Source organism: Chiloscyllium plagiosum, unplaced genomic scaffold (assembly GCF_037043375.1).
Source record: "Chiloscyllium plagiosum isolate Xiang-an unplaced genomic scaffold, Cpla_swu_hap1 HiC_scaffold_5, whole genome shotgun sequence".
Taxonomy (NCBI): domain Eukaryota; kingdom Metazoa; phylum Chordata; class Chondrichthyes; order Orectolobiformes; family Hemiscylliidae; genus Chiloscyllium; species Chiloscyllium plagiosum.
In genome coordinates this window covers 19,429,432-19,440,055 of record NW_028270143.1, presented here as the reverse complement: position 1 = coordinate 19,440,055, position 10,624 = coordinate 19,429,432, and positions in this window count along the sequence as shown.

Below are 10,624 nucleotides of genomic sequence, written 5' to 3'. Positions count from 1 at the left end.
CCAACTCCTGTACTCAATACTCTGACCAATAAAGGAAAGCATACCAAACACCTTCTTCACTATCCTATCTATCTGCGACTCCACTTTCAAGGAGCTATGAACCTGTACTCCGAGGTCTCTTTGTTCAGCAAAACTCCCTAGGACCTTACCATTAAGTGTATAAGCCCTGCTAAGACTTGCTTTCCCAAAATGCAACACCTCGCATTTATCTGAATTAAACTCCATCTGCCACTTCTCAGCCCATTGGCCCATCTGATCAAGATCCTGTTGTAATCTGAGATAACCCTTTTCCCTGTCCACTACACCTCCAATTTTGGTGTCATCTGCAAACTTACTAACTGTACCTCTTATGCTCGCATCCAAATCATTTATGTAAATGACAAAAAGTAGAGGGCCCAGCACCGAAACTTGTGGCACTCCACTGGTCACAGCCCTCCAGTCTGAAAAGCAACCATCCACCACCACCCTCTGTCTTCTACCTTTGAGCCAGTTCTGTATCCAAATGGCTAGTTCTCCCTGTAGTCCATGAGATCTAACCATGCTAATCAGTCTCCCATGGGGAACCTTGTCGAACGCCTTACTGAAGTCCATATAGATCACATCTACTGCTCTGCCCTCATCAATCTTCTTTGTTACTACTTCAAAAAACTCAATCAAGTTTGTGAGACATGATTTCCCACGCACAAAGCCATGTTGACTATCCCGAATCAGGCCTTGCCTTTCCAAATACATGTACATCCTGTTCCTCAGGATTCCCTCCAACAACTTCCCACCACCGAGGTCAGGCTCACTGGTCTATAGTTCCCTGGCTTATCTTTACCACCCTTCTTAAACAGTGGCACCACATTTGCCAACCTCCAGTCTTCCGGCAACTCACCTGTGACAATCGATGATACAAATATCTCAGCAAGAGGCCCAGCAATCACTTCTCTAGCTTCCCACAGAGTTCTTGGGTGCACCTGATCAGGTCCTGGGGATTTACCCACTTTTAACCGTTTCAAGACATCCAGCACTTCCTCCTCTGTAATCTGGACATTTTGCAAGATGTCACCATCCATTTCCCTACAGTCTATATCTTCCATATCCTTTTCCACAGTAAATACTGATGCAAAATATTCATTTAGTCTCTCCCCCATTTTATGTGGCTCCACACAAAGGTCGCCTTGCTGATCTTTGAGGGGAGAAAGTGAGGTCTGCAGATACTGGAGATCAGAGCTGGAAATGTGTTGCTGGAAAGTTACCCTTTTGTCCTTAATATATTTGTAAAAACGTTTCGTACAATTTTTTTTCATGTAAGGAAGACAAATATTGGAATTTGACATTTCCTGCAGTTGCAAAACTAAAGACATTTTCTACTTACTTATGAGACTATTTGCAAATAATTTGAGGCAGAGAGGATCTGATAACTGCACAGACCCTCATTGTACTTTGGCAGACTGTAGATGGTCTTTCACCACTGCGCTTTGGCAGCAGCTGGCCCAAGCTTTATGCATCCCTCAGCAGATAGACCTGGACTTCGAAATATGCCAATCTGCAACTCTCAGTCGAGTTCAACTCTTTACTTTGGAAGACCAACAAGTTTCAGGCATCTGAATGAGCAACTTTCATTCGGTTATGGTCTTCACATAACAGTTAATGTGTGTCTTGGTGTGCATCTTAGGGAACAATCCATAGAGCCCAAAATTCTGATCATAGAGCTGCTCGGTAAACCTCAACAGAAAAGCAGAATCTCTGTCCAGACCTTTGCAAAAATACATTCCAGAAGGAGATGTGTGACAGTTCTTCTCCCCAGCACCAGCTACTCTGAAGGCAGCATGCAGTGTCTCAGACAGTCTGGGAGTACATGAATGATCTTACAGGTAGTGCCCTTCTCACCATCGGTCAAGCTACATCTTGATGCATTTTAGTAAGTTTTGTCGATGAGGCATTCTGCCAAATGACTTTGAAAGTCTGCTCAGGGAACTACCTGACAGAAACAACCCTCCTTTTCCCGCAGGGTCTTGAGGATTCTATGTGCTGACCACTGCCTGATTGAGTTGTAGTTGAAGATGTTTCTCTTTGCAAATTTTTCTATCAAGGATGGGTGATATGGAATGGTCCAACTACTTGGACCATTCCATGGCAACGCAGACAGATCCATCCTTCAAAAACAGGTGGAACCTCAGCACATAGAAGCATTTGGTGTTTGTGTACACATCTCTATGCACAGCTTAATATAGCCCCAGACAAAGATGGGCAAGTGGATGAGGGTGGCATTGGGTATGCCGCCCTCCCCACACATTGTACATTGTGTCCCTGTGGACATGGTCAATCTTTGACCTCCAGATGAAGTGGAAGGTGCCTCAGGTGGTAGAGATATTTAGGATCATGAAAATTACAGACAAAGTAGATAGGGTGAAACAGTTCTCCTTGGAAGATTCACCAAGAAGCAAATGACACAGATTCAATGTAGTTAGAAACAATAATGACATAAGAAAGAACACTTGCATATAGTGAGGGATTAGGAGCTCGAATACAGTGCATTAAAAGTAGTATGGAAGCAAATTCAATGGTGACTTTCAAAAGAGAATCAAATGGTCTTCTAAAGAGAGCAAATTTGCATGGCTACAGGGAAAAGACAGGGGATTGATCTGGGTGAGTTATTGTTGCAGAGAGCTGTAATGGACAAATGGTGTCAATTTGCTCCATTTAGTGCTGTGAATTATTCTGTTCTGATTTTAATGTAAATATAAATAACTGCAGCTGCTGGAAATCTGAAACAGAAACAGAAAATGATGCAGAAACTCAATGGGTCTGGCAGCATCTGTTGAGAGAAAAACAGTTAATGTTTTGTGCCGAGCAACCCTTTGTCAGAACTGAAAAGTGATGGGGGAGCGAGAGACAAAGAGTGAACGAGGCAGACAGAAGGTAAGAGTAGCATCCGAGGATTTTGCCTGTCCTCGGATGCTGCCTGAATTGCTGTGCTCTTCCAGCACCACTGATCCAGAATCTGGTTTCCAGCATCTGCAGTCATTGTTTTTACCTAGAAGGTAAGAGTAGTCAGGGTGGTCTGAGGGTTCACAACTTCTTAAGAGAGGATCTGAACCATCCCGATCCACCACTACCCTCCTTTGTCTTGCTGGCCTCATCCTTACTTTGAACAACTTCACCTTTTAACACCTCTCACTTTCTTCAGGTATAAGATGTGGCCAAGGATACCTGCATGGGCCTCAGTCATGCCTGCCTCTTGAGGGTTATGTGGAACATTTCTAGTGTATGTCCTATTCAGGCCATTTACACACACGCGCACAACACACACACACACCCCACGGCAACACTTTCTCCAGTATATCAGTGACATCGGTATTGCTGCTTCCTTCCCTCATTCGGAATTGGAAGTATTTAGCAATTTTGCTTCCAATTTCCACCCTGCTGCCACACCTGACTCCTCCTTCCCATTCCTCGGTATCTCTCTTCCCATTTCTACCATAAGCTGCCATTATAAATCATTATAAATCCACTGACTCCGACAGATACTTTGACTATGCATCCTCATATCTTGCTTCCCGTAAAGACTCCATTCCATGTTCCCAGGTTCTCTATTTCATCTGTTCTGATAATGCCACCTTCTGCAGGGGGCCTCAGAAATGTTCACCTTTTTCCTCAACTGTGTTCAACCTATTTCCTTCATCCCTTCCCTTTCCTTTCCTCCCACAATAATTATAGGGTTCAGCTGGTCCTCGCTTTCCACTCCACCCCACTGGCCACCAAAAGAGCATAGGTCGCCATTTCTGCTACTTCCAGCAGAGTGGTATCCTCCCTTGTCAGCATTCTGTGGGCTGAAAATGTGTTGTTGGAGAAGCGCAGCAGGTCAGGCAGCATCCAGGGAACAGGAGAATCGACGTTTCGGGCATAAGCCCTTCTTCAGGATTCCTGAAGAAGGGCTTATGCCCGAAACGTTGATTCTCCTGTTCCCTGGATGCTGCCTGACCTGTTGCGCTTCTCCAGCAACACATTTTCAGCTCTGATCTCCAGCATCTGCAGACCTCACTTTCTCCTCAAAGCATTCTGTGAGGACCATTCCCTTGTGCCACTTTGATCCACGACTTCTCCACTCGCAACATCTCCCCACAACACTTTACCGTGCATTTGAAGATGAAGAAGGTGCAATACTTGCTTACTTACCTCCTCCCTTATGACTATCCAGTGCCCCAAACACACCTTCCAGGTGAAGCAACGTTTTACCTACACTTCATTCAATTTAGTCTGCTGTGTTTACTGTTGACTATGTGGCCTCCTCTACAATGGTGACACAAAACACAGACTGGATGATGCTTTGCTAAACAAAATGACTCTGAGCTTCCAGTCACTTTCCACTTCAACACACCACTTGTGTTCCTACGCCAACATTTCTGTCTCAGGCCTGCTGAAGTACTCCAGTGAGGCTCAACCCAAGCTAGAGAAATAACACCTCATCTTCCACCTAAGTACGTTGCAGCCTTCAGGTCTCAACACTGAGTTTGACAAGTTCAGAGTTTGACAAGTTCAGAGGTTGAACACCTCCTCCAATGTGCATTGCCCTTCCCTACACCCCTAGTCATGTCTTGTATCGTTTGCTCCCAGCACAACCAACCCATTTTCAAACATTTACATTTATCGTTAGCACTGGATCTAGCATTTATCGCTCTCTGTCTCAACTTATCATAAATCTCTTTGTTTGCCATTCTCTTTCCCTTTTTTCTCTCTTTCTTGGCCCCATCTCCTTGTACCCTATTCACTCCCCCTACCTCGTCATCAGCATAAATATTGCAACTCCCAGCCTATTTTTAGGTCTGATGCAAGATCACTGGATCTGAATAGTTAACCCTGTTTTTCTCTCTCCAAATCCAGATTTGCTGGGTTCTTTTTATTCATGAGATGAAGGTGTCACTGGGAAGTCCAGCCTTTATTGCCATCCCTGATTGTCCAGAGGGCAGTTAATAGTTAGCCACATTGCTATGGGTCTGCAGTCACATGTAGGCCAGACCAGGTAAGGATGGCAGTTTTCTTCCATAAAGGACATTAGTGAACCAGATGTGTTTTTTCTGACAATCAACAACAGATTCATGGTCATCATTTGACTCCTAATTCCAGATTTTTATTGAATTCAAATCCCATCATCTGCTGTGGCAAATTCGAATCTGAATTCCCAGAACATTACTTGAGTCCTTGGATTAGCAGTCCAATGATAATACCACTAAGCCTTTGCCTTCCCTTCCTCCAGCATTTTGTTATTTTGTATTTACATTGGGTCCTTAGACTCTGATAGAAAATTTAGATCCTCTTGTTGACCACATGTTTGAAAGATCTCCTTTTCCTGTAAATGAAAAAAGTCATGAGATCTTTGGTCACTGGCTGGCCAGCATTTATTGCCCATACTTGGTTTCCCTTGAGAAGTTGGTAAGCTGTTGCAGTCCATTTGCTGTGGATGGACCCACGACGCCAGTGGGCAGGGAATTCCAGAATTTTGACCCAGCAACACTGAAGGAACAGCAATATATTTCCAAGCCTGGATGGTGGGTGACTTGGAGGGGAACTTGATGGTAGTGTTGCTCCCACATATTTACTGCCTTTGTCCTTTTAGACGGTATTGGTCATGGGTTTGGAAGGTGCCATGTGGAGAGCTTTTGCAATTTTTCACAGTGCATCTTGTGGATAGTACTCACTGCTGGTACTGGGCATTGGTGGAGGGGTGAGTGAATGTTTGTGGATGTGCCAGTCAAGCAGGCTATTTTGTTCTGCATAATATGAAGCATGAGTGTTTTGAAACTGCACACATCCATGCAAATGGGGAGTATTCCATCGTACTTCTGACTTGTACCTTGTAGATGGTGGACAGGATCTTGAGAGTTAAGAGGGGAGTAACTCATTGCAAAATTTCTAGCCTTTGACCTGCTGTTGCCTGCATAGTATTTATATGATGATCCAGTTCAGTTTGTAATTGACGGTAACACTCCAAATGTTGATAGTGGAGGATGTGGCAGTGGTAATGTTATTGACTATCAAGGGGCAGTTGTTAGATTCTCTCTGGTTAGATCTGTTCAGGTACTTCTGTGGTATGAAGACTACTTGCCTATTGTCAGCCCTAGTCTGAGCCTAGGGCATGACCTTAAGGAAGCCCAGCGGAGATGTCCTGGAGCTGAGATGACTGACCTCCAACAACCACAACCATCTTCTTATATGTCAGGTGTGACTCGAGTCAGCATAAAGGAGTTCCGCTGGACTCCAGCTTTGCTGGGATTCCTTATGTCACATCAGGTTGAATGTTGTCATGATATCATGACAGTCACTCTCAACTCACCTGTGTATTTCAGCTCCTTTATCTATATTTGGACCAAGGCTATACTGTGGTCAGGAGCTGAATGGCCTGGGCAGAACCCAAACTGAGCGTCAGTAACCACGTTATTACTAAGCAAGTACTGCTTGATGACACCTTCCATCATTTTACTGATGATCAAGACTAGACTGAGGTTAGGTAATTGACTGATTGGATTTGTCCTGCTTGTGTATATAGAACATATATGGGGAATTTTCCACAATGTCGGATCAATGTCAGTGTTGTAGCTGTACTATAGCAGCTTGCCTAGGTGCACAGCAAATTCTGGACACATGTCTTCGTCCAGATAAGTGTGAATGATACTCTTGGGCAGGACAAACAAGTCAAGGGTATATATGATAAAAGTCAGACTCTGGAAGACACCGAGGATCAGAGGGAACTTGGTGCGTTGTCCTCGGTCCCTTAATGTAGCAAGCCAGGAAGATCAGTTTGTTAAGAAGGCATAAGAGAACTTGTATTTATCAGTGAAGCTTTAGGGTTTAAAGAGCAGGGAGGTGTTGCTGGAAACTATGTCAAATGTTGTTTGGACCACAGCAAGAGTTTTGCATGCAGTTCTGCAATCCACATGTTTAAAGAATGTAATTGTGTTAAATAGGGTGCAGAGGAGATTTATCAGGATGCTGCTTGGGTTGGAGAGTTATAAAGAGAGATTGGATAAGACTGGATTTGCTCTCCTTGCAGCAGAGTAGATTGAAGGTGGAACATGACTGAGATGTATAAAATTATGAGAGGCATAGATGGGGTTGACAGAAAGGAACTGTTTTCCTTAGTGGAGAGTTTAATGACGGGGGAACATAGATGTAAGGTAATGGCCTAGAGATTTAGAGGGGATGTGAGGAAAATGTTTTTCACATAGAGGATGATGGGAATCTGGAACTCACTGCATATAGTGGTGGTAGAGGCAGAAATTTTCATAACATTTAAGAAATATCTAGATGTACACTTGTGATGTCAAAGTGTACAAGGTGAAGTGCTGGATAATGGGATTAGAATGCTTGAATGTTTGTTTTTGACCGAAGCAGACTTAAAATGCTGAAAAGCCTTTGTCTTTGCTCTGGATCTAAATAACTATGACTGTTATGGCCACAATGATGTTAGGGCCAATAATCTTTGCAGTATCCAGTGTTTCCAAGCATTTCTTGATATTACGTGGAGTGACTCAAATTGGCTGAAGACTAGTATCTGAGATGTTAGGGATCTCTAGAGGAGGCAGGGAGAGATCATCCATTCGGTTGAAGATTGCTGTGATTGCTTCAGTATTACCTTTTGCGTGGTGTGCTATGTTTTCCATTATTGAGGATGGGGATGTTTGTGGAGATTTCTTATCCAGTGAGTTATTTGGTTGTTCAAAATCATTCATGGCATTCATGTGGCAGAACTGCAGGGTTTAAATCTGATCGAGGGACTGTGAAAGCACTTAGTTCTGTCCTTCATATGCTGCTTGGAGTCATAAAGTCATACAACACAGAAACAGATCCTTCAGTCCAACTCCTCTATGCTGACCAAGTTTCCCAAATTAAACGAGTCCCATTTCCTGTGAAACCTTTCCTATTCATGTATCTGTCCAAATGTGTTTTAAATGTTGTAACTGTACCTGCATCTACTGCTTCCTTTGACAGTTCATTTCACATACTAACCATTCTTTGTATGAAAATGTGCCCCTCGGGTCCCTTTTAAATCTTTCTCCTTTCACCTTAAAATTATCCCCTCTAGTTTTGAGCTCACCTATCATGAGGAAAAGACCTTTGCTAGTCACCTTATCTTTGCCTCTCATGATTTTATAAACCTCTGTAAGGTCAGCCCTCAACCTCCTAACTTTCAGTGAAGAAAGTCACAGCCTATCCAGTTTCTCCTTATAACTCAAACCCTGCAGTCCCAGTAATATCCTTGCAAATCTTTTCTGCACCCTCTCCAATATCCTTCCTATAGCAGAAGGACCTCAGAACTGTACACACTACTCCAAAAGTGGCCTCACAAACATCCTGTACAACATCGTGACATCCCAACTCCAATACTCAAAGGTATGTGCGGTGAAGACAAACATGCCAAACGCCTTCTTCACTACCCAGTCTACCTGTGATGCCACTTTCAAGGAACTATGTACCTGAACCCCTAGGTCTGTCTGTTCAACAACCCTCCCCAGGTCCCTACCATTAACTGTGGAAGTCATGCCTTGTTTATCTTACCAAAATTCAGCACCTCACATTTATCTAAGTTAAACCCAATCTTCCACTTCCAGCCCATTAGCCCAATTAAAAAATATCTCTTTGTAATCGTAGATAATCTTCTCTACTATACCACTAATTTTGATGTCATCTGCAAACTTACTAACCAGGCTTCTTATATTCTCATCCAAAACATTTATATAAATGACAATGGACCCAGCACTGATCCCTGCAGAACACTGCTGATCACAGGCCTCCTCTCCAAAAATGATCCTCAACGCCCCCCCACCCCCTCTGTTTCTTACCATCAGGCTAATGTTGTATCAAAATGGTAAGCTCTCCCTGAATCCCAACTTCACTAACTTGTCTTAAGAAGGGCTTATGCCCGAAACATCGATTCTCCTGTTCCTTGGATGCTGCCTGACCTGCTGCGCTTTTCCAGCAACACATTTTCAGCTCTGATCTCCAGCATCTGCAGCCCTCACTTTCTCCTCCTGTGTCAAAGATCCTACTAAAGTTCATGTATACAATATCTACCACTCTACCATCATCTGTCTTCTTGATTGCATCCAAAAAAAACCCAATCAAGTTTGTGAGATATGATTTCCCACCTGCAAAGGTATGTTGACTCTCCCTAGTTAGTCTTTGCCTCTCCAAATGCATGTAAAATCCAGTCCCTCAGAATCCCCTCCAACAAATCATCCACCACTGATATTAGACTTACTGGTCTATAGATCCCAAGCAGCTTCTTGCAGTCTCTCTTAAATAAAGGCACAACATTAGCCACCCGCCAGTATTCTGTTTGAGCACAGGCAGTGCTATTTTGTAGCTTTGCCAAGTTGAGACCACTTAGGTATGCCTTGTGCTGTGCGGCTAGTCTTGGTGGGCATTGAAAAACCTAAATAAAAACTGAAAGAACTGCAGATACTGTAAATCAGAAACAAAAACAAGTTGCTGGAAAAGCTCAGCATGTCATATTTGTGAAGAGAAATCAGAGTTAACATTTCGGGTCCGGTGATCCTACCTCCTAATGGTTTCTAATCTTGAGTATATTCTGCACCCTTGTCACCTTCAATGGTTCCTCAACCACACTGTAGTGGGTCAGGAATCTCATGTAAGCCAAAGTAGACAAGGCTAGCACTTTCCTTCTCACTAAGGCATTAATGAATCAGATGCATTTTTATGACAGTCATTTCATGGCCATTAGACTTTCAATTCCAGATTTTTATGATTTTACATGACCTGGGTCTCCTAGCAATTTCCATCTGCTTTGTACGTAAGTCACATGGACCTAAGGATCTTGTGGTTTAGATGCTGTCAAGGGTTCGAGGGAGTTGGACAGCTGTATAGCTTCAGGGCTGTGGCCAGGGAGGTAAAAATTTCTGTATTAGAGTTGCATTTGTCTTTCAGAGATTCAATTTGTTTGAAGGCCCTATATTTAACATACTAAATACCTACTGGATATGGGGGTATTGTTTGGCTCAGTTGGATGAACAGTTGGTCTGTGATGTAGAGTGATGCCAAGCATGGTTCAATTCTTGCACCTAGCTGAGGTTACCATTTGGACTCTCCTTTTCAGCCTCTGTTATCTGATGCGTGGTGATGCTCCACCAGTCCTCTCTCCCCCTGTCTCTATCTCTCTCTCTTTCTCTATATATATATATATATATATATATCTCTCGGAGGGCAACCCTGTGGTCTGGTAAGAGTATGGTGACTTTACCTTATTACTAAATACCACTAAAATGGATTACAAATTCAAAGTAAAAAGTCAGTAAGTTAAACTGACCTCTATCACTTCAGTGGATAATATTTTATATGTGATGTATCTATTGATGGAACTACAAAATGTTAAGCTGGGTTGCAACATGTTTGGTAGAATGTATAGACCAGATTTCACATCAATTATTGAATCTGGATTCAACTGTTTAATTTCTTCCTGTTGCTACCATCATTGCTATGTAGGCACTTGTGACATAGATCTCCACTCTGAAAACATCTCCAAAATCTGTGGCTTCGATATTAATTCTGAAGACCAAACCACACCCTCCAAATTAAAGGTAGTAGTATTTGGGAGAGAAAGGACAAACAATTAATGTGTGTG